The 27,432-nt window shown below is 44.8% G+C and overlaps 1 long non-coding RNA gene across 6 annotated transcripts; it reads right to left on the reverse strand.

Moving 5' to 3' along the window:
• Nucleotides 1-12,362: 12,362 nt before the first annotated feature.
• LOC119318507 lies at nt 12,363-16,392 on the reverse strand. 6 transcript variants are annotated; one of them, XR_005154143.1, is made up of 8 exons: nt 16,291-16,391; nt 16,167-16,180; nt 15,496-16,024; nt 15,085-15,329; nt 13,155-14,611; nt 13,034-13,071; nt 12,781-12,917; nt 12,363-12,667 (listed from the first exon to the last, which is right to left on the reverse strand). It is a non-coding gene; the product is annotated as an uncharacterized LOC119318507 (long non-coding RNA). The 6 variants fall into 6 exon arrangements; XR_005154145.1 differs by having other exon boundaries at nt 13,155-13,431; nt 14,481-14,611; nt 15,496-16,180; XR_005154144.1 differs by having other exon boundaries at nt 13,155-14,299; nt 14,481-14,611; nt 15,496-16,180.
• Between the last annotated feature and the right edge of the window lie 11,040 nt (nt 16,393-27,432).

Raw genomic sequence — 27,432 nt, forward strand, 5'->3', positions numbered from 1 at the left:
CTTGATCTTCTTAGGCTCGATCTCTATGCCTCGATGATGAACGACAAAGCCGAGGAAGAGGCCCGACTGAACGCCGAAGGCACACTTCAATGGGTTCATCTTGAGTTGATGTTGTCGTAGCCGCTCAAAGACCACTCGAAGATCTTCTGGATGATGCTCGCGTTCTTTGGTCTTGACCACCATGTCATCGACGTAGCACTCCACCGAATGGTGGATTAAATCACCAAGAATGCACGTCATGGCATGTTGGTATGTTGTGCCGGCGTTCTTCAATCCAAAAGGCATGACGATGTAGTAGAAGTTGCCCTTTGGGGTCCTAAAAGCGGTGTCGATGGCATCATCTGGATCCATCTTGATCTGGTTGTAGCCTGATGAACCATCCATGAAGGATAGTGCGCCGTGTCCCGTGGTGGAGTCGACGACTATCTCCGGGATCGGCAAGGGAAAGTCATCTTTGGGGCAGGCTCGATTCAAGTCACGGAAGTCCTGGCAGATTCGTATCTGCCCATTCTTCTTCTCCACCGGGACGATGTTGGCGAGCCACCGTGGATACTTGACCTCCTTGATGAAACCTGCAGCAATTAGTTTGTCTACCTCAGCGATGACATCACCTTCGAGTTCCGGACGCAAGCGTCGCGGTTGCTGCTTGATAGGACGGAATTGTGGGTCGATGGCCAGCTTGTGGGTGGCGACACGAGGGTCCAACCCCGGCATCTCCTTGTAGTTCCAGGCGAAGCAATCTCGGTACTCCATCAAGAAGCTTCGGTACTCTTCTCGCTCCTCTTCTGTCAGCGTGGCGCTAACAAAAGTGGGGCGTGGGTCATCTTCAGTCCCGAGGTTGACCTGCACAAGCTCGTCGATGGTCGGCTGCCCTCCATCTTCGAGTTCTTGGGGTGCTGGTGTAGAGATGAACTCCTCATCATCACTTGGCTCGACGTCGATGGGGTGTTGTTGATGAGGAAGGATGAGCGAAGTGTCAGAGTCGTTGCTCGACGAGACCGACGTGGCATGGCAGTTGACTCGTGCTCCGTCGTCGGGCTCCTCCCCTTCATTTCCAGAGACATCTTAGGTGTAGCATTTCGCCGTAGGGCGGGTCAGATTGCCAAGGACACATGTCATGGCATGCTGATATGTTGCACCAGCATTCTTCAACCCGAAAGGCATGCTGGTGTTGTAGAGGTCCCCTTCTAGCATTGGTTGCCCTTCGTCTTCTGGTTCTCGTGGTGTTGGCGCGGGGCCAAGCTTCCCTTCATCGCTAGGGGCGTCGAGATCGATGTAGCCAAGCCCAAACTTTGGTTGGGCCTTGCCTTTTTGCTTGACGAGGCCCTCCGCGTGTCTCCACCATTCCTCACATATAGCCGGCGGTGGAGGCATCCTGTTGTTTCGACGAAGAGTGATCCCGGCCTTCTCCAACAAGCGAACCATCTTGGGCTCAACCTTCATCATGTGTAGCACCTCCTCTGGGTCACTGCAAGGTTTGGGAAACTCACATATAGAATCACATTGTTTTACCTGGGGAACCTTGTAGAAAATGGTATGGACTCCACATCCGGGTGAGTTGGGAATCGCCCAAACCTCCAACGGAGAAGCCACTGAGATGTAGAGTGACGGGGGCTGCACGCCTTGAGCTCCCCTTGCGACTTCCTCCATCTCTTTTATTCTTGTTCTAACCACTCCTGGTGCGGGCGCGGGTTCCTCCCTCGGAGTCCTGCGTGCCCGCAATGTGATGGTTGGTGGCGCATCATTGCCGCCTATTAGCATCTTTCGACCCTCCCGGGCACCTGCAGAGCTTCCAAGTGTTAAACAGCTAGGGTCTCGGTGCACCGAGGTCGATGAAGAAGGGGTAGCCTCCTGACGAGGCATCGTTGCCGACCTCAGGGTGACTGACGTTGATGTCAGGAATCTTGCCTTCAATAGTAACGGGGCTGTTGGAACAGGCTCAAAGGATCCTGTCCCACGCGAGGTCGAAGTAGAGCTCCCGATCTCTGCAGGGGTAGAGCGATTGGAGTCATGGCGCCCTATTGAGGATGATCGCCTATGTCCTTGGCTCCTGTGACTTCGCGGGAAGGAGTCCTTTGCTCCGGAAGGTGAGCACGGCATGAGGAGGCGCTTTATCTCGGCCGCCGGTGCCACACCTTGCTTGATCAAGACATCAGCCAAAGGTGTCGTCTGCCCTAACTGTTGGTCGCTGCCTTCTACAGGGAAGTAATACTTTGCATCTGCATGGTGAGATTCCTGCACAGTGTAAGGAGAGATGTTGTCGATGATGCGCTGCTACGTGCCTTGGGTGTCGAGGAACTTTAGGCACTGGTGAAGAGTGGATGGCACGACGCGATACTTGTGAATCCACGGCCTCCCCAAAAGGGCCGAGTAGGAGGTGTTCGCTTCGATGACGAAGAACCGCACCTTGAAGCTGAACGTAGACATCTGGATCTTCACCGTGATGGCGCCCAACGTTGGCTTTCCCTGGTTGTCGAAGCCGCAGATCATTACATCTGTGGACTCCAAGTCGTCCACCGTGAAACCAGCCCGCGTCAAGCTCCGAAGGGCCAGGATATTCATGGCAGACCCTGGGTCGATGAGGATCCTGCGAAGGTGTGCAGTGCCAATGTTACCCTCCACGTAGAGCGGTCGGTTATGGTCACTATCATCTATGAGCTTGTCTTCCTCGTCAAATGTTATTTCATTCACGGATAGGGGATTGGAGAAGAGGCGATGCTTCGCCATGGACACCTCGTAGAGCTCCGGAGCTTGAAGCGCCTTGATGAGGGCTGTGCGAAGGTCGGGCACCATCATCAGGGCATCATGCACACTCAAAAGTGCGGGGATTCGCTTGAGGTGAGCGATGATGTTGTAGTCGACGTCATGTTGCTTCGTCTTCCCTTGGCCTTGTTCTTCATGCACTTCCTCTTGCAAGGGCGCCTCTTTTGAGGCAGCCGGCTTGGGCACCCTTGTTGGCTTGATCTTCAGTGGCTCAGGTAGAACCTTGCCTCCACGCAAGTTCATGTTCACCTCTTCTGCTTGCACGTCCTTCTTCGTGTCTTCAGCATGGAACACCTCTTGCTCTTCGGGTGTGAACACATCTTCCGAATCAGAGCTAGGTGTGTCGCTATAGCTGAGGATTGCAGCTTTCGATGTTTGATGATTGGGATGGTCTAGCTCCTTCTTGGTCTTCTTGCCTCCCCTTTGCCAGTACCTGCACTCAAGCGTGTGGCATGAACTGCTCCAAGGTGGGTAACACGCGCCCTGGCCGTGGGAACGACTCGTTTCCCTCCGACTTAGGGACGAATCTTGGTGGAGGGCGGCGTTGACTCGGGTCAACTCGTCTTAGGATCCTTGGGGTGGCTTGCGCCATGGGAGCTGCGCGTGGAGGTCGAGGTGGAAGGCTCCTCGGGTACGGCTTTCGGCGAACCATTCTCCAAGGCTCCTCCTTGTGGATGGCTGGGGTTGCCCCCTGATGGAGTGGAAGTGCTTGCGTCGTGGACAGAATGAGGCTAGATAGCTGGTCTTCAACATGCGCGAGTGGCACCCACTTTTCTTCGTGCTCCATCTCTTGACCTGGTGCAGGGGATGAGGCCACACTCACCACGTTCACCGTGTGGTAGTCCGGGTTGATGGCTTCTGGGTCCAAGTTGATCCTCTTCTCATTAACAGCTCTTTGGAGCCATTCTTTGAAGGCGACACAATCCTCGATGACGTGACCCACATAGCTGTGATATGGGCAAAACAATGGATTATCAGTCATCCGTACCTGATCGGGCCTCCGAGGTTCTGGAAGGTTCAATGCTCGATGCTCCATTAGCTGACTAACATGTCCTTGACAAGTTCATGACGGAAGATGTACTGCTTCTTGAGGAGCTCCTGGATCGACGGGCGTTGTCTTCCTGCTGCCTGTTCGCCTCTTGCTCCCAAGACGGGCACCTGGCCTTGGGGTGCAGACGAGAAGATCTTAGTGGTGTTTACTTCCGCCGGCGCCTTCAGCTTGCCCCCATTGTTAGCTTGCTTGGATGTCGCGGCGAAGCGCTTGGCAGGGTCGAATGCGCTGGCATTCTTGTAGAGCTCCATTATCTGCGGTGATTTCTCAAACTCAAGCTTCGTGGCTGCTACCGCCGTGCTTAGGGCACTGAAGGTTCTAGGCTCACGCCGAGAGACCTCAAGTGACCAATGTTGTTGCATCCCATGGACACACATCTTGATGGCGTCCTCAAGGTGCATCTCTCTAGCGAGGCGCACATAGCTGTTGCGGAATCTGATGACGTAGTCGTCGATGGACTCATCTCGTCGTTGTCGAACTTGCGCCAGCTCAACGATGGAGAAGTCCTTCTTCATGGCGACGAAGTGCTTCTTGAAGACTTCCTTCATGCCCGCCCAACTTCCAATGGATCCGATCGGTAAACGACTGTACCAATGGAATGCAGGTCCTGTTAACGACCTTGAAAATTGAGGCAAGAGGAGTGACGAGCTGTTTGCCGTGTCGCCGCATGCCGCCTCAAAGTACGCCAAGTGCTCCCTTGCATCACCGGTTCCATCGAACTGGCGAAACTTCGGTGGGTGCCACCCTGAGGGGTATGCCACCATGTCATGCCACGCCTCATAAGGCTTCTCTAGCTCGCTCTCGGAGGTGCGAGGTGCTTGATCTATTGTCATTTGCTTGAACTTTTTGGCCACCATATCTTCAACAATGTCGTGGCAGTCCTTCAACATGCTTGCATTTGGCGCCACGTTGGCAGAACCAACGGGGCTAACCAACGGTCGAGCGTGCATGCTAGGGTCTTGGCATTGACGCACATCATTAAGAGGCGGCACTGCATGAGTGTCACCAAGTAGCTCTTCTTCTTGTGGATCCACCACCTGTCGCGGTGCGCCTCGTGATGGAGCACCTTGGTTGTTCATCATGAGCTCGATGAAATGGTCAAGCTTTGACGACAACTGGTTGATTGCCTGCCGCTGGTCCCTGACCTGTTCTTCTAAGGAAGCTTGACGCGCAGCTACTACATTGGCGGCACCTGGCTCCTGGACGACGGCACCGGGATCTTCAGGGGCACCGCCACTGTTCACCATGCGAACTGGCACGGTGTGGAGATCTCTAATGCCATCTTCGGAGTCTGAGAAATCAGACAGGATAATCTCTTGGTAAGGAGGGGAGTTCGGGTGCCTCTCCAACGAAGGCAAAGAAGATGAGTCAGAGAAGCTCTCTTCGTCGTCAGGGCCATCTTGGTGATCTCCACCTTCAGCAGGCCCATTAGTTACACTCTGACGTGCAATGGACCTCAGTCGCGTGTTCGCTCCAGGCCGAGTTGCAACCTGGTGAAGTTCATTAGGGTCTTCAGGAAGACGAGCATTGATGTCGGTGTAGCGGCGTGGTGATATGTCTCGATGTCGTGAAGTGCTTCCATCCGCTAGCGATCCTTTGCCTGCAGTTACAGGAAGACATGGGGCCTTGGATCTTGCACCTTCTTGTGATGTCGAAGAGCTTGTCTTAGGCCCCCCCTGCTCCTTTGAACCATGCACACACATGGCCGAGGCGGGGTAAGAAAGTCTTCCAGAAGTCCGCTTTAGGGTTTGGCACTATCTCTTCATCTGAAGGATAGCCAAACTCCTGGGTGATGCGAAGAGGTCGCCATCCATTACTTGATTCTTGACTGGGTTGCACTCCTAGTGTACCACACAAAGCAAGGTTCTTCTCAACTGGCTCCTTCGCTTTGTCTGCCTCGTGCTGAAGCTTATTAGCCTCCCCATCTTGGTCCAACCTATCAGAAGGAACAAGAAGAGGATTCGTGGGAAGTGTTGCATCTGGTTCGAGAGCGGACTTGGATGTAGCATCAGGAGCCGCTTCGTTGTTGGTGGAGGTCGTAAACTTGGTTACTTCAATGCCGTCCATCGGTGTGGCCGTCGGGGGCGGTGTCTTCCGGTCCTCCAATGGGGGTGGTGTCGTAGACACCTTCACCTGTTCACCGTATTTTGGGGGAAGGGATGAAGAAGGCATCTCCTTGCTCCTTTGCTCTGCACTGCTTGTCGAGGACTTGCGCGGTTTCGGCGCCAAACGACTGAGCAGGTAGTTATACCGCTCATGCCGTTCAAAGTCGGGGGAGATGCGGAACCTGATTCTGTCATTTTCTTGAACGATCGCGCCATCGGGTCGTAGGCGTACCTGGGTGTGTCAAAGGACTAAGTCCTCTAGTTCTTTATATAGAACTTGGCGGTTTCTCCGGCGCCTCTCGCGCTTGCATTGGTTATCCATCGGCACGCCGCCAGCCCTTACTGGCACTGGTGGCATGGGGAGAAGTGGTGGTGCAGGTCGTCGCGTGGATGAGGAAGTCCTGTCCATCGTTACCTGTAGTTGTGGTCGATCTCCCCGCCTGGGAGAAGATGGTCGTGGTGGAAGCGTCGGTCGCGAAGGCTCCCGTGGTCGCCATTGCTAAGTGGGTTGTGTGTTCCTTTCTTCCTCCTGGTGTCTTGACCATCGGTTCCAATGTGGGGGCATGTTGGGATGCCTCCGTTGTTGAAAGTGTCGGGTTGGTGACAGTGGTCGTCGAGGTGCCAACATGTGGCGCTCATGTTGAGGGCGATGACTCAGGGCTTGACGTCTGGTCCCTCCTGCACCCTGTGTTGATGATGTACTTGGTGCCGCGGGATCAAGTAGCCGCCTCTGGATGTTGTTCATCTGCTCTTGGAGTTGGCGAAATTCTCGCCGCAGGTCTTCGTCACATGGCGCCGGTGCTTCATGGCGAAGGACAGAAAACCTGTTGTTGGTGGTGAGAGATCACCCGTCAACCGCGGAGGTGTGGAGGCATGGCGCCCATGCCCCCCGTCGAGTATCTTCAAGGTTGATGGAGACTGTAGGGCCCGGTAGAACAGGCTCCTTGCGTGAACGCCGCTTCCAGAACTCCTTCATAATGGCCCGCCTCACCAGCTGCTTGATCTTGGTTGGCTCGTGCGCCCAGTCATCAGGGAACAAGTCGTACGGAGGGGCCTGGGTGCTCTGGTAAGTGAACACCTTGTCTGCCAAATCCCTTGCTCCGAGGGACCAATCCTCCTCAGGCACCGTGCTCTGAGCAAGGCGTGAGGTAATTTGCTGGTGGAGTCGTTGTACCTTGCGATACTTCCTCCTATAGTTTCGAAGAGGGTGCGGGCTTTCCGACAAACGTGCGTTCGCCATGAGTTTCCGCAAGTTCTGGGCGATGGCCTCCAAACCTTCGAGCAGCTCAACCTCGGTGCGTCGGGGTGCTGGTCGTGAAGGCTTCCAGTGTGGAAATGGGGTAGGGGCGTGATGGGACGCCGCTCTTGCCCGCCTGTTGGCAGCCTTGGCGCAAAGGCGTTGAGCCGCCTCCACGTCTCCTTTCATATCCGCCCTTGTCGACTCCTTCAATAAGGCACGTGCCTCGAGCATTAGCTCGCGACGCTCCTTCTTTGCCTTGGCGGCCTCCCGCCTTTGCGCCTTCCTCGATTGCACAGTTTGGAACTGCGCAGGATCTTGAGCTTCATGCACGTAGACCTTGTCACCGAGCTCGATGACCATCATTGCTGGCATCGATCCAAACTAAAGCACCGATGGCTCCCAGTTGCTTCCGTGTGAGAGTCCACCTGCAGAAAAAGGGATCTCGATCAACGGAAATCCTCGCCGATGCCTTGTCATGCAGCATGCTGTGTGGATTGGGAGACGGGCGAAGACGATTCAGACGACCACAGCGAAGCAGAGATGGGAGGAGAACCAGGTCCCACCGGGCGTGCCATTTTGTTTGACAAGAAAAATAATAACAAACAATGATGGTTATCGTGTTATTATCTCTCTACGCGCCAAGGGAAATAAAAAATTGTGGGCGTGCCAGTGTACTAAGTACACAAATAAACAGAGGGAAACATGCACTTTATTAATCTCTCACTGGAGAAACAAAATTACAAGATCCCTTTACATATGCGCTCCGTGGCCTACTAGCGTGGCCTGCCTGACTGTGGCGATTGCGGTCTCCTGGTTCCCGGGGCCTCGGAAGGCTCCCGGTTAATTACTCCCGCGGGTTGCTTCGCGAGATACCTCCAATTAAGCTGTGTGGTCGTCTTCGTTGTCTTCGCTTCTCGTCCTCCATGCATGATGATGGTGATGTGTGTGTGGGCAGCGGCAGAGCCCGTGTCCTCGTCGGTACACGCGCCGCAAGTGGCATGGCCTTAGCGGTGGCCGCGCCTGCCCTGGCCGTCGTGCCTCGTCGGTCTTGGCGGCGTTGGAGTAGTTGGTGTTGGGGTAGCATGGGTCGCGGTCGGCTCAGACTTCTTGATGACCTGTTGCTTCATCGGGGTGTTCAAGAGGCTACGCCTTGCGGGAGTAACGGTTTGAGGAGACCGGCGTCAGTGTAAAAACTAATGGACACACGCTCACATTGGCGTGGCCGGGGTGGTTGGCGCCTCATCTTGGCTAGACGCCAAGTATTTGACGGTCTGCCAAGGCAAAGGCGCCGCCTCACAGGGCCGTGGAAAGTGGTGTCGCAAAGGCCGCGTCGCCTTGGGCTGGTACTACGTGAAAGAGTGACCTGTGCGCCAGCGATGCCATGGACCTGTACACTAAGGACCTGTCCGCCATAGTGGGTGCGCCTCTCGAAGGAGGGACCGGTCTTGGACAACGTCGTTGCAATCTTTGGTTCAGTGATGGATCTGTACGCCATTGACCTGTTCGTCGGGGACGCGGGCCCCCTAAAGGAAGAACCGGTCTTAGACCCGTCGTTGCGGATATTGGTTCCACCAAGGATCTGTACATCGTGATGGGAAAGGCAGGGGCTGCGTTGTCGGCGAGCTCCGGTTCCGCCGCACCGTCCCCTCCAAGAGTGTGACACAAAACCTGTCCACCGTGTCCTTGTTCATCGCAATCTATGCATCATGAAGGGAAAAGCGAGACTCGGGCTGCGTCGTCAGCGAGCTCCGGTTCCGCCATGCCGTCTCCTCCAAGAACGTGATGCAAAACCTGTACGCCTGTGTATCCTTTGCCGTGAACCTGTTCACAATGGTCCTGTTCGTCGCAATTTGTGCGTCGCGACCTGTACACCTTGGGCTATTCGCCGAGCGCCATGAAGGCCGCCATGGTAGAGCGCCAGGGCTAGCGGTTGAGCCGCGTAGTTGGCGAGCTCCGGCAGCTCCTGAGTCATCTCCAGCTAAGAACATGACACCTGAAAATAAAAGGCTTGGCGTAGACGATCTCCGGCGGTATCAGTGCAGTTTACTGTTTCGGAGCCGTCATTTCCGGCGGCGGCGATGGGATCACACAAGGGTCATCTCCGGTGACCGACACATATTTTCCGCGCAGCGCATGCATGCTAGAGAGGAGACAGAAGGAAATAGATGTATTAGATCAAAATCTCACCCTTCGGAAACGTGAGCTTGGTGTTCATGTCGCCGTCCTGTTCGTCGCAATTTGTGCGTCGCGACCTGTACACCTTGGGCTATTCGCCGAGCGCCATGAAGGCCGCCATGGTAGAGCGCCAGGGCTAGCGGTTGAGCCGCGTAGTTGGCGAGCTCCGGCAGCTCCTGAGTCATCTCCAGCTAAGAACATGACACCTGAAAATAAAAGGCTTGGCGTAGACGATCTCCGGCGGTATCAATGCAGTTTACTGTTTCGGAGCCGTCATTTCCGGCGGCGGCGATGGGATCACACAAGGGTCATCTCCGGTGACCGGCACATATTTTCCGCGTAGCGCATGCATGCTAGAGAGGAGACAGAAGGAAATAGATGTATTAGATCAAAATCTCACCCTTCGGAAACGTGAGCTTGGTGTTCATGTCGCCGAAGTCCTTGCCGCCCTTGTACGGATGGCCGCCGGTCTCCGTTGCGGCTGCGGTTCCTGCAAGATGCGTTTTGCCTCTGGTGTTTTGTGAGGGGTTTGCCGTGTGTTGGATGGATGGGCGTGATGGCTGGCTGGTGAGTTGGATGGATGCGTGCTTGGTGGCTGGTGAGTGCGCCGGCGACGGATGAATGTAGCACCGGCGACGAATGGATGTGCCCTCCCCTCTCGCTATTGCCTCCCCTGTATTTATAGGCCGAGAGGGGTAGCTACGGCGATGGTGCAGCAACCGTTTGGTCGTTCCGATTTCTGTGGACTAGATAGAGATGAATCGTTTGCGTAGTCTCAGCAGCTCCGTTGATGCTTATCTTCTTCTTCTTTTTTTTGACGTGCACACTCCGACGGGCTAACCAGGCGTACGTACCGGCTGTCGCGGACGCCGCATATAGCCGGGCTGTGTATAGACCGTACTTCCTACAAGTCTGCATGCAAAAGAAAATCAAAAGAAAAACAATACGTACATACCTGATCGCCGATGGTACATGATTTCCAAGCTGAGGTACACGTAGGTATTCGGAGATGTATAAATACGCGCCGGCCAGGGCGCCGGTATTCATGTACGTGTACTTGCGCATGCGTTGATGATATGCTTACGTGCATGTATAGATGGATATACGAGCTAAACAAACTAACTGTACCTACATGCGTATGAAGAAACGACGATTAGCTGCTAATGACTGGTATCAAGTATGTGTGAATATGCATGGCTCTCTCTCTCTTTTTTTTTAAAGTGCCACACATAACGATTTTGACTTAAATGGTACAAAAATGGGTTGAACAGTGGGTCACGCGCGGGGAGGGACGCAGGTTTTCGATCGTGCGGATTTGTCGCTAACCACCAATCGACTGGTGCTGGTGGTTAGTCGCGTCCGTATACGAGAAATCTATCCACACAAGTATAATCATGATGTGTGGACATCATTATTAGGCCCAAAACTTCATAAATAGACTTTAAAAACTAGAAAAGAGCTGAGCATGCGAGTAATAGAACAAAGCCCCCACACAAGCCCCAACCAGAGGCGCAATTCATTTCTATGTCCGCTTTGCGTGGTAATAATCAATCCTGGGTATGTTTTACTTTCAAGGCGTCCCACGAGAGACCTCTTATTCCCCGAAATTAGTAATTAAAGAGTACTCCTTGTAAATATCACTCCCACCTTTTTAAGTTTCGACAAGTGACGCTGTATGTGCGCTACTTGTCGTAACCTGAGAGTTCTCTTTTTTTAGATCATTTACTCAAAACGTTTTATCTCTTAAACTATACGCCCAAATCTCAAACCGTTTTCACCGCTGGATTATTCGCGTCGAGATCTACAAAACTAGATCCCGTGTTAATACATTTGACGAAAAAAATCACAAAAAAAAAACATTTTCGAGAGGCACTACCTCGCCTCTCCTGGAAGCAAATCCGTGCCTCACGAAAGAAAATTCGTGCCTCTCGTAGAAAAAATAAGAGAAAACGTGTTTTTTCTCGTTTCCGAGAGGCATGGTCGTGCCTCTCACGGAAGCAAAATGGTGTCTCTCATGAAAGAACAAAAAAGAGAAAACATGTTTTTTTTTAGTTTTCGAGAGACACGGCCATGTCTCTCACCAAAGCAAAACCGTGCCTCTCACAGAAAAAAAAAATGAAAACATTATTTTTCCTTTTCTGAAATGGCACGGCTGTGCCTCTTGCATAAGCAAAATCATGCCTCTCACGAAAGAAAAAAAAAGTATTTTTTCCGTTTCCGAGTCTCACGAAAAAAACATGTTTTTCACACAAATTTCTTTTCTCATTTTTTGTCAAAAAACTAAGAAAGACCAGTGAAAAACTGAAAAGTTGAAAGAACCTGGGAAAAAACCATTTAAAAAGCCAAAAATGTGTGGAAAAATGAAATAAAAACAAAATACAGAGGAAGCACCTAGAGCGCAACACATGGCGGTGGCTGAGAGCATGCAAATGGCGTCCTCTCAACCCACCCCATGTGATCGTTGGGGAGGCTCCTGAAAGGAGCCCACGCACAGCCCATGTTCCCGTGCGCGTTTTAGGCTAGCCCATATGCGGGGCGGGGCGCTCCTATTTTTTTCATTTCCTTTTTTCTGTTTTTATTTTTTGCTTCTTTAAAAAATCTTCAGGATTTCATAAAGTTCTTAATTTTTTCAAGGAATTTTAAATATTTTTCTGGATTGAGAAAATGCTCATGAATTTAATTTCCCCCCCCCCAAAAAAATTGTTTGATTTTTTTTTAAAATGCTTCAAAATATACAAAATGTTCAAGAATTTAAAGGGCTGCCCGGTGCATGTAGCTCCCGCTTGCGCAGGGTCCGGGGAAGGGTCCGACCGGTCTCACAAAGTGTTCAAGAATTTAAAATATAAAAAATGTTTGAGAATTTGAAAAAATGCTTTAAAATAATCAAAAGTTCAAGTTAGCATTTCATTTTCATGGGGTACGTGTGCTAGTACTAATTATGAGACTGAACCTGATATGTGAGCTAGAGCTATGCTGGAAAATAAAAGGTGTGTTCATTAACAAAAAGAAAATCTGAAGCAAGGTTACATGATATTACAAGATCATCAAGTTTTGTTCACGTTTACCAGAACAACTGATGCAAGTCATGGTCCTTCGGAGTTAAAATATGAAAACAAAATTGCATTCCTCTTTCACATGCCACATATTCAGTTTTCACAAGCATACACCATTGTATGGATAATTGTTCAGGAATCAGAACCAACTACTCCCTCCGTTCCTAAATATTTGTCTTTCTAGACATTTTAAATGACTATTACATACGGATGTATGTAGACATGTTTTAGAGTGTAGATTCACTCATTTTGCTCCGTATGTAGTCACTTGTTGAAATGCCTAGAAAGACAAGTATTTAGGAACGGAGGGAGTAATAAATAAGCAAACATACATAAGCTGTAAAGAATAAAAGAAAATGCATGACAATAGCCAAGCAAGGGCCAGTATCATACCTAGAGTACAGAAGCTCGTGTAGGGTAGGACACTAAAGTAGAACCCATACTCGTCAACCTTCTAGAGCTTCCAAGAGTTGATCTTGATCAAAAAAACAAGCCAACACCTGAGCTAACGTAGACGACACCCACACCCTCTGCAGACCCAACAAAAAGTTATTCGACATCTTCATTCCAAAAAAAGAAAATCCCTGGATTACTGACAAAGAGAAGAAAGAGGTAACAAGTTTGCAGAGAAGCCATGAGGCAGTACCGGTGGAAATCATCGTAGTAGAATTGGTACTCGGCGGCCTGCATCAAGGATCACAAGAGATGGTCAGTACTAGAGACAAACGGAAGTACCAGTTTTTGATGCCGTTTCAAATCATACGCACCAGCGGCACACAACCATGGTGGTTCTGTTCTGCTTGTAGAGGATGATGCAGAGCTTTTGGTCTTGTGAGCCATACACAACCAAACAGCAAGACAAGCACATAAGCACCACACTGAGGAAAACCATCTATGCATCTCTCTCTACTGCAAACTGACAGGAGTAAAAATATCCAGTGAAGCCAGCAGAGTTTGGTTTGTGCATGTACCTTGGATGTTCTTCAGTAAAAAAAATATTCAGTGAAGCTAGCCGATACCAGAGACCACAGTGTAGAGTCGAGACTGCCATTGATTGAGGTCTTTATGTAAACAACTCGGAGATGAGTTAGTTGTGATGATAACAATGTGCCATGATCTAATCAGATACCGTGCACATAAGTAATAACCAAGAGTTTAAGTGAGCAGTCCACTATGATGAGGTACGTGAGCTAGTACTAACTGTGAAGGTCACAAGACTGAACCTGATCCGTGAAGTACAACTATGCTAGAAAATTAAAAGTGTGTTCTTTAACAAAAAGAAAATCTGAAGAAAGTTACAGGATAATACAAAATCATCAAGTTTGTGTGCATGTTTACCAATACAAGCGATACAACATGAAAACAAAATTACATTTTGTTTGACATGCCCACAACTGCTGCTGCATTTTCGTACAACGCTTTGCTTGGTAAGTTGCCTTTCTTTCCCTTACTTAATCTAGTACATTTGAATGTCTAACAGTAATATATCGACAAACCAGTGCTTTGAGGCACTCAAAGTATCCGCAAGATATAGTGAGTTGAAACCATCCATTGCCTCATAATCCAAGTTACTGACAAAACAACTGTAGTCAAAAAGAAGAAGAAACACGCACGCACGCAACAAGGCTCAGAACAGCAAAGGCAGTCCTGTACTGTGAAGGATTGTGCATAAGATCAGAAAGGAGGCTCATATTGATATGATCCAACAGCAGTCTTATTTCCTTGCGTCTATCTCTAGGTGTGAGGCATCATCGTCAGTGCCAAGATGGTTAAAAGTTATGTTGATGCTGCAGTGTTCTATTGATGATCAAATGATAGGGCGTGGGGATGGTGATCTCCTGGCTCGTTTTGACCACACTCTTCAAGGCATCACCATCCCCAGGCCCAGAACAATTGATTTGCTCTCAGAAATCTGCAAGTAATCCAATCTAGCAACATAAATCTGCAACTAGTCCAATCTTAAGAACAAGAGCAACCAGATGCTTCAACAAAGCAGCTCAAATCACAAAGCAACAACGAGACAAAGATGACAACACCAAGCAAAACATCTGCTTGACGATAACGATTTAGTTTGACAAGCAATGACCACTGACCACGATAGGTTTTTTGTTCTCGCAAGCATAACCACTGACTGAAGATGTTCACCGACAGGTCAAAATGATGCACTTGTCACCATCCCACTGCTTGTTCTTCTCTCCAAAATTTTAGCATCTGATGTCAAATCCTGCAACGAACAACAGAACGAACAGTTCAGTATATGATGGATCATACCAAAAAAAAGCACTCTGTAACAGAATGTGCAAGAAAGAAACTACAGAGAATACAGTTCAGTAGCGACACTGGCTCACAGGCAAAAAAGGACTATACTGCCAGAATTTGCCAAAAACAACAGATCCAACAATTCAGCACTGAAACTATCCCAGGGGGAAAAAATTACTTGTAAAATGCACAAGAAACAAAAGAACCAACAGCAATAAATTTGTATGTACAGTGCAGTGTGAGTTGGAAAGATTGAATTTTGTATAACATGCATTTTAATATTCACATTCAGAATTCGAATGTCTGTCTCTCCTGGGAAGACATAAATCTGCTTGATCAGGCATTACAGAATTGTACACTGAAATTCAGCTACTTAATTTTGATTCTGGATAAGAATCACAAGGTTGGGTTTGAAGATACAAATGGTAGGAGACAAACCTGAGGTGGTAGCTGAGGAGCTTCATTCGTCTGGGTCCCAACGGCTCCAAGTCAGCAAGGAACTCATGATCTGGGAGATTTGCCGGCCAACTCACCATGCTGTGGCGGAATGGATATGCATCTCATCTCCACTTGGTGATTATCCTGCCCATACAGGAAACCTGCATCCTGTGTCCCTAGATTCTACGTAGGTGCACTTCTCTGATATAAGTTCATATAACCAATCTTCTTTGCCATGAAATAAACTGCACCCATGAATGCAAATTGTGAACGACTCAAGAATATTGCATTTTTTCAAATAACTACATCCAGTAATAAACTGAATTGAAGAAATACTTGCAATAAACTGAGTGGTCTGTCTGTATTTCTCAGGAGCTGCAACCATGCATCACTACTTTGAATCAGTTTTACCTGTTTCTCAATCTCGGCTATCTGTTGCCTCTGCTGTGACGGTGGAGCAGAAGTATTAACATTGTTTTTCTTTCCATAATCTGAAAGAGTGAGACCCTGAGCGCACATTCCACCTTCAGACACTACTCATCAGTCAAAGATTGATGGCCCAGATATGATGCGGTTCCGTAACCATTGCCTTGTCGGGCTTCAGCAACATCTTGGCCTTCTCATTATTGACATGTGATGCTCGTGGTATAAGCACAAGATGAGAGAATGCAGTGTAGGACGAGATACTTTTCAACCAGTCATCGTATATGTTATAAAGAACCATCTGCGGTTCCGTAGCCTTGAGAGAAAACTTGTCAATCTTCAAGCAAGCTTGGAATGACACATGGACTTCCAACATACACTTTCTTGTCACAATAATTTGCTTTGGTTGCTCTTCAACGGGAAGTGATCGAACTAGTGTAGCAACCTCCTCGGCTGTTTTCCACTTGGCTAGCTGCCCAAGACGCTTTTGTCCTGCCCGTACACTTCTGTGGATGACCTGCAGATTATAATCCATTTTCATTCAAGTCTTCGAAGTTGTGATGCTGCGCAGTTATGCCATAATTGCAAGAAAACTAGAGCTAAAAGCGAAATAAAGGGAAAATTGAAGACTCTTTCTTATTCTCTCCCTCAGCACATACATAGCAGGATTTGACTGTCAAAAGAGAAAATAAACAAGCATGTCATTTATTAAATAAGACATTTTTTACTACAACAGAGATATTGGCATAGAGCTAGATTTGTTACAGTTAGCATGGTTATTACCTTCATGAGTTCATTGCTTGCTATGTACATCGTCACCGGTGTCTCTTGGACGACATCTTCCACAAGTCCGGTTGTTTCGTACTGTCCACCAGCCGATCCCTAAAGATCTACTTATGCATCAATAGAGTAATCATAATGCTCACTTACTAGACCTAAAGATCTACTTTTTTGACTCCTCAAGATCACAGTCACATAACTAAATCCACCGTGAATTTTGGTTCAAGATCATAATCACCTAACTAAATCCATATTGTTGCAAGAGTGACTGAAGATCTATTTATCCACCAATATAATAGTAGCCATGCTCATATTAGACCTAAAATCTCATAATCCACCGAACATTTTTTACTATCTCAAGATCATAGTCATCTAACTAAATCCACGTAAAATTCTATCATACAATGTGAATTTTGGTTCGAGATCATAATCACCTAACTAAATCCAAAATTTTGCAAGATTAATTGAAGATCTGTTTATCCACCAATATAATAGTAGCCATGCTCATAGTAGATGTAAAATCTCATAATCCACTGAACATCTTTAAGTATCTCCTCAACATCAATCACCTAACTCAATCCACCTATAATATCATTATCATAATCCACAGACAAATTTGCTTCAAGTCACCATCACCTAACTAAATCAAAAGTGTTCCAAGATGAATTGAAGATAAGTTTATCCATCAATATAATAATCATTATACTCACATACTAGATCTAAAATCTCATAATTCATTGGACATTTTTTACTATCTCCTCAAGATCATAATCATCTAAGTGAATCCACACAAAAATTCATAATCCATCATCAAATTTGCTTCAAGATCACAATCACAAATTGTTTCATCAATTAAAGATATATTTATCCATCAATACATAGTAAGCATGCTCATACTAGACTTAAAATCTCATGATCCACCAAAAACTCATAATTGATTTTCAAATTTGCTTTAACATCACAATCACCTAACTAAATTTAAATTATTCCAAGATTAATTGAAGATATGTTTATCCACCAATATAATAGTAGCCATCCATATACTAGACCTAAAATATCATAATCCACCGAACATCTTTAACTATCTCCTCAAAATCACAATCACCTAACTAAATCCACCTAAAATCATATAATCCACCCGTAAATTTGCCTGAAGATAACAATCACCTAACTAAATCTAAAGTGTTCGAAGATTAATTGAAAATATGTTTATCGACGAAGATAATAATCACCAAACTCACTTAGTAGAACTGAAATGTCATAATCCACCAAACATCTTTGACTATCTCCTCAAAATCACAATTACCTAATTAAATCCACCAAAAACTCATAATTCCTTAAGATCACAATTAGCTAACTAAATTCACTCAAAATCCATCGTCAAATTTGCTCAAGAACACAATCACCTAACTAAATTCAAATTATTTCAAGATTAATTGAATATAACTTTATCTACCAATATTTTTACTATCTCATAATCCACCGAATATCTTTAACTATCTCCCTAAGATCACAATCACCTAAAGGCTCATAACCCACCGATAGATTTGCTTCAAGATTACAATCATCCAACTAAATCCAAAGTGTTCCAAGATCAATTAAAAATATGTCTATCAATCAACATATTAATCACCATGCTCGCGTACTAGAACTAAAATCTCTTAATCCACCAAACATTTTTGATTAAAAATCTCATAATCCATCGAACATCTCTGACTGTCTCCTCAAGATCACAATCACCTAAAATCTCATAATCCACCGGTAAATATGCTTGAAGATCACAATCACCTAACTAAATCCAAAGCGTTCCAAGATTAAAATATGTCTATCCGCCAACATAGAGTCAACATGCTCACATACTGAAACTAAAATCTCTTAATCCACCAAACATTAAAATCTCTTAATCCACCAAACATCTTTGACTGTCTCCTGAAGATCACGATTACCTAACTAAAATCCACCAAAATCTTATAATAATCCGTGGTCAAATTTGCTTCAAGATCACAATCACCTAAGTACCTAACTAAATCCAAAGTGTTTCAAAATTAATTAAAAATATGTTTATTCACCATAACAACAATACTCATAGTAGACCTAAAATTTCATAATCCAACGAACATCTTTGACTATCTCCTGAAGATCACAATCACCTAGCTAAATCCAACAAAAACTCAAAATCCATCGTAAAATTTGGTTCAAGATAACAATCACCTAACTAAATTCGAATTACTCCAAAATTAATTAAAGATTTATTTATCCATCAATAGAATAATCATCATGCTCACTAACTATTTTCTCAAAAGCACAATCACCTAACTAAATCCACCTAAAATCTTATAATCCACTTTATAGTTGAAGATCACAATTACCTAACTAAATCCACCAAAAAAATCATAATCCATCGTCAAATTTGCATCAAGATAACAATCACCTAACTAAATCCAATTTGTTCCAAGAATAATTAAAGATATTTCTAATAATCCACCAAACATCTTTGACTATTCCCGCAAGATCATAATCACCAGACTATATCTAACTATCTCCTAAAGATCACAACCACCTAACCAAATCCACCTAATCATAATCCCCGTGATATTTGGTTCAAGACCGCTCACTTACTAGCCCTAAAATCTGATAATCCATCGAACACCTTTGACTATCTCCTCAAGATCATAATCACCTAACTAAATCCACCTAAAGTCTCACAATCCACCGTAAAATTTGATTCAAGATCACAATTATACATACTTAACTACAATAGTCCCCATACTCGCCCAATAGATTTAAATCCTTTAATCCACCAAACATATTTGATCATCTTCTGAAGATCAAAATCACCTAACTAAAATCCAAATTGTTCCAATATTAATTAAATTTTGATTCATCCACCACTATAATAATTATCATGCTCATACTAGACCTAAAATCTAATAATCAACCAAACATATTCGACTATCTCCTTGAGATCACAATCACCTAACTAAATCCATTTCATTCCACTAAGAACTCCTTTGGCCCTGTTATAACTTGGTACTCCCTAGGTGGATGGTATAAAGGGGTGCCACGAGGTGCTTGGAGATTCCAGTTCTTCAGCCTTCTTGGTTAGGTATGTAGATGCGACCTCCAAACCAAAGAACACATTGCTCGTCTTCGAAGAATGCACCATGCTTGATCATTTCATTGATTTCGTCTATTCTTCTTGATTCAACCTAGGAATGGGCCTAATATCGAAGTTCACAAAATAGCCACTACTGACTAGCTCTACGCGAAACTTATCGAAGCCTTTAGGTAGCACTAATTGCTCTGCTTGGTCAAGGTAGGACAGGGACACGACTTCCTGCTGAGAGACTACGTCACTTATTTGGATGGTAATGGATATCAAAGTCATAGTGGTTGATTAAATCTACCCATCTTTAGTTAAAGCAACTACTGCTACTAGATCCAAATCATAGGTATGGTAGTTCTCTTCATGAGGACGTAGTTGCCTTGATAGATAGGCTATGAGTCTTCCTTCTTACATAAGACAGAACGAAGTCCATGCATAGATGCATCACAATAATTTTAAAACTCTTATAAATGTCTAGGGTGGCTAAGGATGAATTAGTGGTTAGCCTTTTCTTAAACTCTTGGAAGCTCTCTTCACACTTGGGCGTTCATTCAAACTTCTTATCTTTCTTCGAGAGTTAAGTCATGGTTGTGCTCCAAACTCTTTCACAAATTTGCGGTAATAACCCGTAAGTCCGAGGAAACTTTTGACTTCACATTCGTTTAGCCTTCCACTTGGTTACCGACATTTTGACCACTTTCCCCACGCCCCTCGTGCACTCTCCGCTCCATGCCAGTCCGGTTGGGCATCCTTTGCTTGGCTACAGGTTGCTTTGTGTGCTGCCTCGACCCCACAACCCGTGTTCCCCTGCTGGGCGCCGCCATAGCTAAACGCTCGAGCAACACCTATAGGCGAAGCACGAGCAGGGGCAGTCGGCACCGCAATGTCTAACCCACAGGATGTGTGCACGACGCTACCTGTCGCCGGGGCCAAGCTTGGCCCCCAACAAGGGCACATAGGATGCGACATCAAGTCCGTGACAAATAACCCGCATACAAGGGAAGGACACCAAGCCAGATCGACGAGGAACAAAAATTGCACGACTTCGACACCCACTTCTTCTAGTTTCACCGCCAAGTGCTTCTTCGTCTGATTCTTCCAGTTTGTCTGCTATTCGACCATTAGATTCTCATGTTCATATCGAGGCACTCTTAGCACTTCGTCTTTTCATGTTCCTAGTTTTGCTCATGTTCCTTGACCCATACAACTCATTTCAGGTGGTTAGATTGTTGACTCAAGTTGTAGGGTCATTTCTTGACTTTAACTCATGTTCTGATTACGATCCTCACATGGATGCTCTACTTGTTGCTAGCCCTCGACGCTAAAACTCCCAGGCAAGCTTGACTGGCTTCATCTTCCCTCTGATGACACCGCCGCCAGTCTCTCCGCCTCTCCTTGTCTACCGACTCTTTGTGGCATCATCATGCTCACTAACTATTTTCTGAAGAGCACAATCGCTTAACTAAATTCACCTAAAATCTTAAAATCCATCGTAAAATTTAGTTGAACATCGCAATCACCTAACTAAATCCACCAAAAAACATAATCCATCGTCAAATTTGCTTCATCATAACAATCACCTAACTAAATCCAATTTGTTCTAAGATTAATTAAAGATGTGTATCATAATCCACCAAACATCTTTGACTATTCACTCAAGATCACAATCACCTGACTAAAACCACCAAAAACTCATGATCCATCGTCAAATTTGCTTCAAGACAACAATGAACTAACTAAATCCAAATTGTTGCAAGATTGAAAATATATTTATCCACCAATATAAAGTAGACGTGCTCATACTAGACCTAAAATCTCATATCCACTGAACATCTTTAACTATCTCCTGAAGATCACAATCATCTAACCAAATGCAATCCCCCGTGATATTTGGTTCAAGATAACAATCACGTAACTAAATCCAAATATTTCCAAGGTTAATTAAAGATCTATTTATCTACAAATATAATAATCATCATGCTCACTTACTAGCCCTAAAATCTGACAATCCACCGAACACCTTTGACTATCTCGTCGAGATCATAATCACCTAACTAAATCCACCTCAAGTCTCACAATCCATCTTAAATTTTGGTTCAAGATCACAATTATACCTAACTAAATACAAATAGTTTCGAGATTACTTAAGGATCTGTTTATCCACCAATATAATAGACTTAAATCCCTTAATCCACCAAACATATTTGACCACCTTCTGAAGATCAAATCACCTAACTAAAATCCAAATTGTTCCAATATTAATTAAAATTTTGAATTATCCACCAATAATCATCATGCTCATACTAGACCTAAAATATCATAATCAACCGAACATATTTGACTATCTCCTCAAAATCACAATGCTCATACTAGACCTAAAATCTCATAATCAATAGAACATATTTGACTATCTCCTCAAAATCACAATCACCTAACTAAATCTGTTCCATTCCACTAAGAACTCCTTTGGTCCTGGTATAACTTCATACTCCCTAGGTGGATGGAATAAAGGGGTGCCACGAGCTGCTTGCAAATTCCACTTCTTCAAACCTTCATGGTTAGGTATGCAGATGCGACCTCCAAACGAAATAACACATTGCTCGTCTTCTGAGAATGCAGGGCTTTCCCATGCTAGATCATTTTATTGTTTTCTTCTATTCTTCTTGATTCAACCTAGAAGTGGGCCTAATATCGAAGTTAGCAAGATAGCCACTACTGATTAGCTCTACACCAAACTTATCGAAGCCTTCGGGTACCACTAATTGCTTTGCTTGGTCAAGGCAGGACAGGGACACGACTTCCTGCTAAGAGTATCCACTGCGACACTTATCTGGGTGGTAATGGATATCAAAGTCATAGTGGTTGATTAAATCTACACATCTTGTTTTTCTCATGTTTAAGTTCATATGGAGGAAGACATACTTAAAGTATGCACTACTACTGCTAGATCCAAATCATGGGTAGGTAGATAGGCTACGAGTCTTCTTTCTTACATCAAGACATAACGAAGTCCATGCCTAGATGCATCACAATAATGTTAAAACTCTTATAAATGTCTGGGGTGGCTAAGGACGGATCAGTGGTCAACTTTCTCCTAAACTCTCAGAAGCTCTCTTCACGCTTGGGCATTCATTCAAACTTCTAATCTTTCTTTAGGAGTTAAGTCATTGATGGTGCTTGAAAGTCTTCCACAAATTTGCAGTAATAACCCATAAGTACGAGGAAACTTCTGACTTCACATTCATTTAGCTTTCACAGATTCTATCCTTGACGGGTCTATTAACAAACCTTCTATGGACACAACATGTCCTCATAACCCAACTTCTTTTAGCCAAATTTTATACTTCTCGAACTTGGCATATAATTGGGGTTCTTGTAGTTTGTCCAAAACCATTCTCAAGTGTTGCTTATGATCTTCCTCCGAGGGAGAAATAGACCAAGAGGTCATCAATGATGATAACCACAAACTTCTCCAAGAACTCATGAAGATGTTGTTCATGATGTTCATCAAATAGGTGGAGTATAAGGGTTAGTCCAAGGGCCACATCCTTATGCTTAATATCTAGCTCCGTTGTCACGGTTCGACCAAATCATGGCTTGGTGAGACTTAAGGGTTGATAGGATTTGGGTGTGAGGGTGAAAGTTCACCATAACATACGTAGATACCGTTTCTCTAATGCCAACTATTATGAGGCTCACATGGCCCAACTCCCACAAGGTTATCACATACCATCAAAATTGCCATCTCTTCAAATTAATCCAACATGATGATCTTGTACTCATAACATTCTTGGGGAGGGACACCAAAATCGTCTACGTCTAACAACTCTGGTCCACATGTATCATATTCATGATTATATCCATATGGGGCACATGCAAGCTACTAAGCTTAGATCAAAACAACACAAATCCTAGTGCCAAAGTTATCTCCATCCAAGAATCCAAGTAGCTATATCATTTAACCTAAAGGAAACACAAGTTGTGCTACTCCAAGGTCCTTGTTTCCTTACTATTAATCCAATCCCAGATGCTCCAATAATCCACCATTTTCATAATCATAATTGATGTTGCTAAGTCTCATCTAGCCTAAAGGAAACACAGGTTGTGTTCAAAATCCTTGTTTCCTTACTACTAATCCAATCCCAGATGCTCCAATAATCCACCAATTATCATAATCATGATTGGTGCTGCAAACTCTCATCTAACCTATATCTGATATATCCAAGGTTGATCATACTACACCCTAAAGTTCTCCAACTTCAATCTCCAAAAGTGAGAATTTAACACAAAGCAATCCACCAACATCATAACCATGATTTAAATAAACTCCAATTCATGGTTATCTAAATCCAATATAAACCACAAGTTCTATTGACGGACTATGGATCACAATCTCCTAACTAAATCCAAATTGTTCCAAGAATAATAGATTTGTTTATCCACCAATATAATAATCACCATGCTCAACTAGACCTGAAATCTCATAATCCACCAAAAATCTTTGACTATCTCCTGAATATCACTTCTACATCACCATCAGACTCCAATCATAACTCCTCAAAACAACTTCTGTATAGAACCACCCAACTTGGCGCATGTTGGGGCTTAAGGATGTAAAATGATTAACTCACACAATCATTCTTTATTCCAGGCAAAAGTTGTTGGTGATTAACCGGTGCATTTACAATTCCATTGGTTAAGCACATCAATATAAGTCCATGCTATCAGAACTTCTATAGCTAGGCGGTTTCTTGGGTTAGATTTGGTTCAGAGAAAGGCTTGGGAGGGCAGAAACTCTAAATAAGTCGCACTTGGTACAGTTGAAGGCATAGACTAGAGTGCAACACGACTTCTATCTCTCTAAACTCACCTACACAAGACAACAGTTGTGGTACCTCACTCCACAACAACCATGTCATGCCATCCCGAGTAGTAGATCCACGTGCAGACATCTGATCTGCCCACAACCGTCCACCATCACGGCTGGCGCACAAGCATAAGGTTGATGATGCCTTTCTCCTCCAAGTGCCCTCTTCCTGCATTCCTCGCTACCCCTATCGTCATCCCCTCGCCACTCGACTCCAGGTTCAAAATCCGACGGCAGCGACAGTCCGCTCCCAACGACATTTTCACCCCTTCCCCCACACCCCTCGTGCACTCTCCGCTCCACGCCAGTCCGGTTGGGCATCCTTTGCTTGGCTACAGGTTGCTTTGTGTGCTGCCTCGATCACACAACCCGTGTTCCCCTGCTTGCGCCGCCACAGCCGAACGCTCAAGCACCACCTATCGGCGAAGTAGGAGCAGGGGCAGTCGGCACCGCAATGTCTAACCCACATGATGTGTGCACGACGCTACCTGTCGCCGGGGCCAAGGGCCCCAAACAAGGGAACATAGGATGCGACATCAAGTAAGTGACACACAACCCGCATACAAGGGAAGGACACCAAGCCAGATCGATGAGGAACAAAAATTGCACGACTTTGACACCCACTTCTAGTTTCATCGCCTGGTGCTTCGTCTGATTCTCTAGTTTGTCTGCCATTCAACCTCCAGATTCTCATGTTCATGTTCTTAGGAACTTCCCTCCCAGTCGATAGTCGAGGCACTCTTAGCACTTTGTCTTTTCATGTTCCTAGTTTTGCTCATGTTCCTCGACTCATGCAGCTCATTTCAGGTGGCTAGATTGTTGACACTAGTTGTAGGGTCATTCTTGACATTAACTCTTGTTCTGATTACGATCCTCACACGGATGCTCTACTTGTTGCTGGCCCTCGACGTTATAACTCCCAGGCCGTCCGAGGCTTGACTAGCTTCACCTTCCCTCTAATGACACAACTGCCAGTCTCTCTGCCTCTCCTCGTCTACCGACTCTTTGTGGCATCATTGTCTTGGTCACTCATATAGAATAATCATCATGCTCACTAACTATTTTCTCAAGACCACAACCACCTAACTAAATCCACCTAAAATCTTATAATCCACCATAAAATTTAGTTAAAGATCACAATCACCGACTCTTTGTGGCATCATTGTCTTGGTCACTCATATAGAATAATCATCATGCTCACTAACTATTTTCTCAAGAGCACAATCACCTAACTAAATTCACCTAAAATCTTATAATCCACCGTAAAATTTAGTTAAAGATCACAATCACCTAACTAAATCCATCCAAAAAAACATAATCCATCGTCAAATTTGCTTCAAGATAACAATGACCTAACTAAATTCATTTTTTCCAAGATTAATTAAAGATATGTCTCATAATCCACCAAACATCTTTGACTATTCATGACATCACAATCACCTAACTAAATCCACAAAAAACTCATAACCCATCGTCAAATTTGCATCAAAATAACAATTACCTGACTAAATCCAAATTGTTGTAAGATTAATTGAAAATATATTTATCCACCTATATAAAGTAGACATGCTCGTACTAGACCTAAAATCTAATATCCACCAGACATCTTTAACTATCTCCTGAAGGTCGCAATCACCTAACCAAATCCACCTAATCATAATCCCTACGATATTTGGTTCAAGACAACAATCACGTAACTAAATCCAAATATTTTCAAGATTAATTAAAGATCTATTTATCTACCAATATAATAATCATCATGCTCACTTACTAGCCCTAAAATCTGATAATCAACCAAACACTTTTGACTATCTCGTCAAGATCATAATCATCTAACTAAATCCACCTAAAGTCTCACAATCCACTGTAAAATTTGGTTCAAGATCACAACTATACCTAATTAAATACAAATAGTTTTGAGATTAATTAAGGATCTGTTTATCCACCAATATAATAATCACCATATTCACACGATAGACTTAAATCCCTTAATCCAGCGAACATATTTGACCATCTTCTGAAGATCAAAATCACCTAACTAAAATCCAAATTGTTCTAATATTAATTACAAATTTGATTTATCCACCAATATAATAATCATCATGTTCATACTAGACCTAAAATCTCATAATCAACTGAGCATATTTGACTATCTCCTCAAGATCACAGTCACCTAACTAAATCCATATAAAATCTCATAATCCACAAAGAAATTTGGTTCAAGATTACAATCACCTAACTAAATCCAATTTGTTTCAAGATTAATTAAAAACATATTATCGATCAATATAATAATAGTCATGCTCACCTAGTAGGTCTAAAATAACATTCTCATGTTGGGCTTTATTTCAATCAAAAGTTGTTGGTTCTTAAGTGGTGCTCTTGCAATTCCGTAAGTTATCACATCAATACAAGTCCATGCTATCACAACCTTGATAGCTAGGCTAGGTTTCCTGGGCTAGGTTTGGTCTAGAGAGAGGAGAAACTCTGACTAAGTTGCACTTTGTACAGTTGAAAATTCGGGCCTTCGCGTCTAGAAGGTCTCTTGGTGCCAGGTCTATGCGATTTGAACAATCGAACAATATTTACCTACTTTGATCAGATGGTACATTGTCCAGACGGTACATTGTCCCCCGTGATTGATATTGTCCACTCTTGTCACGTGTATGGGGTATCCACCTAGTGAATGCTCTACACTAGACCGACCAAGGTACTAAGTCTAGCCCCGTCTCATATTATGGTAATGTGCTTGCACATGTAAGGTTGGTGACTTGCACACTATGCCTTTTTGAAAACATCTCCATTTTGTAAGACCTTATTATTTCACATTCATCCATGGGCATTAGTGGCACCCTTGGGTTTTTGCAATACACTTATGAGTAACAAAGATTCTTCCCCACTCCTAGGATTTATGTGACTTGCACGGCTAGGCAATACTATTAAACTTGCAGACCCACATTTATTTGTGACCAGTGGATATGTAGTCCTACGTTTAGAAATGAGGGGCATTAAGAATGTCAAAGGGGTGTCAATATCAAGCACATAGGGCATAGCTAAACCCTAGCTAATTTACTTAGCATAGCAATACTAGCAAACAATACTTTATCCATGCAAAATAATTCTAAGTGTGTAATGCAAATATGGGTTCAACATGATCAAAGTAGGTTGCTTG

Source organism: Triticum dicoccoides, chromosome 6A, assembly GCF_002162155.2.
Source record: "Triticum dicoccoides isolate Atlit2015 ecotype Zavitan chromosome 6A, WEW_v2.0, whole genome shotgun sequence".
Taxonomy (NCBI): domain Eukaryota; kingdom Viridiplantae; phylum Streptophyta; class Magnoliopsida; order Poales; family Poaceae; genus Triticum; species Triticum dicoccoides.